A 2,542-nucleotide genomic window follows, 5' to 3' on the forward strand; every position below is an offset into this window, starting at 1 on the left:
TGGGATGTGTCTTTCTCTGTGTAGTGTGTTGTGTTATGTACTGTGTTCTGGGTTGTGTGATTGCAGTCTACATGCATTCCTGTGTGTTAGGTATGGGGAGGTGCTGTGTGGTCTGGGTATTTTGAGCATTGTGTGTGATTTGAGCATTGTGTGGTGTGTGTGATGTGTGTGTGTGCTTATTGTGTGTGTGTGGTGTGCAGTGTGTTGTCCTGACAGTGTGTGGGCCTGAGTGTGCTCTATCTTGTATGTTTGTGGTTGTGCGTGTTATGTGTAGTTGGTTATATGGACGTTGTGTGTGTTCTTGGCAGTTGTGTGTGGTTTCGTATGTGCTGTGGGTGTTTTGTGTGTGTGACTGTGATTTGTGTGAGGTGGTGGTAGAGAGGTTGTGTGTGTGTGTGTGTGTGTGTGTGTGTGTGTTTGTCTGTTTGAGTTACGTGCATGAGGTGAGACATGTCGACTGCGCTCTTGTGCTTGTTTAGTGTGTCTCATGGTGTCTGCCGTATGTGCCTGTGCAAAGTTTTTCATGTGTTTTGTGAGCAGTTTTGGGCCTTGAGGTATGTGGTGTGAGTCTTGGGACTGCTGTGTTGTGCGTTTCTGAGTTGCGTGTGTGTTCTGCGTTGTGCTCTCCTTTGTGAGGATATGTGTGGTGTGTCTGCATGGTTGTGTGTGTTGCGTGGAATGCATAAAGTGTGTGGTATGTGTGTTCTTTGTCGGTTGTGTGTGTTTTGCCTTGGTGTTATGTGTGTAGCGTGTGTTTTGCGTGAGTGACTGTGATTTGTGCGTGGTTGCGTTTGAGTGGGTTTGTGTGTGGTTGTTATGTGCGTGATAATGTGAGATGTGCGGCCCTGTGTGTGGTTGGGCTTGTTTAGTGTGTCTCATCGTGTGTGCTGTGCATACTCTCTCAAACGGGGTTTGTGTGTTTTGTGAGCAATTATGTGCGTTGCGGTGTGCGTGTGCTGTGTGTCCTGTGACTGTCGTTTTGTTACTTTACGGGTGTTCCGTGAGCGTGCTCTGCGTAGTGCTGTCCTGTGTGGACACGTGCGTGGGGTGTCTGTGCGTGATTGTGCATGTGGTGTGTCGTGTGTGAAATGTGTGCTATGCGTTGTGGTGTGTCGAGTGTGAAATGTGTGCTTTGTGTGTTTTTTTGTTGTTTATGTGTTTTATGTGTGGTTCTGTATGTGTTGTGTGTGATTTGTGTTTGGCTGTGTTTGAGAGTTCGTGTCTGTGTGTGTGTGTGTGTGAGCTTGTGTGTGTCTGTGTTTGAGCTCTGTGTGTGATGCGAGATGTGCTGTCTTCGTGTGGTTTTGCTTGCGTCCTGCGCCGCATTGTGTGTGCTGTGCGTACTTGGTGAACTGTGGTCTTGCCATGAATTGTGTGCTTTTATGCCACTGTGATGTGTGTGCTGTGTATTCTTTCATTTGCGGTGCCATGTGCGTTGTAAGTGGTCGTGTGTGTTCTATGTGTCTTTGTGTGTCTGTGGGTGCTTCTTTGTGTGGTTTGTGTGTGGCAGGTAGTAGTTGCGGCTTTCTGTGTGTGTTGTCTTGTTAATGCTGGTTGCTGTGTGTTACGAGTTGCGATGGTTCTTTTGTGTGTGACGTGTCTCTGTGTTGTGTGAAGTGTTGTTCCGCAATTTGTTTTGTGGTGTGCCTTGTGCTAATGTTTTGATGTGTTTCTTTTAATGTGTGCGTTGTGTGTGTGATGCTGGTGTGTGTTCTGTGTGCCATTCTTTGTGACCTGTTTTGCGTTTGCTGGGGTTTGTGTTGTGTGTGCGGTGTGTTGTTTGTCTTTTGTTACACGTAGGGCGTGTTTTCTGGTGTTTGTTGCATGATTGTGTGTTTATTCTATGTTGGGTTACATTTTGTGCGCCGTGTTATTGTGTGTTTCTCTGCTGTGATGTCTGTGATCTGTTGGTTTTGTGCGTGTGGTGGTGTTCGTGTGGTTGTGTGTGTGTTTCCTGTGTGTGGTGTTTCCTCTGTGTTGTGAGTGTTGCATACGTGATGTTTGCGGCTTCGGGTCTTTGTTATTTGTGGTGCGTGTTCTGTGTGTATTTCTCTGTGCTGTGCCGTGCGATTGGTGTGGTTGTGGGTGGCTGTGGGTTGTCCGTTGGTGCACTGTGTCTTTGGGTGTTGCATGCTTTCTGTCTTCAATGTAGCGTGTCGTGTTTGTGGTTCAGTATGTTGTGTGTTCTGTGAATGGCTTTCTGCTTCATGAACATTTAGTGTGCGATGTGACCGCACATGTGCTGTGTGTTGTGCATTGTAGTGTGATCTCGGTTGTGTGTGTGTTGTGCGGGTGCTTCTCTGTTCGTATTGTGTATGTGGTGTGTCCTGTGAGTTTTGCGTGTGCTGTCTGATACGCTTTGTGTATGTGTTTTGTGTTTCGCATTGTGCGGTCGTTGAGGCTCTGTGTGCGCTACACTTTCCGTGTTTTGTGTGATGCGTGCAGTGTGTGAAATGCGTTTTGCGTAAATTCGGTGTTGTTTTTGTGTTTTAGTTTGTGTGTGTGTTGCATGTGGTTTTTTGTATGTGTTGTGTGTTTTGCA

Source organism: Manis javanica, chromosome 3 (assembly GCF_040802235.1).
Source record: "Manis javanica isolate MJ-LG chromosome 3, MJ_LKY, whole genome shotgun sequence".
In the NCBI taxonomy this organism is placed as follows: Eukaryota; Metazoa; Chordata; class Mammalia; order Pholidota; family Manidae; genus Manis; species Manis javanica.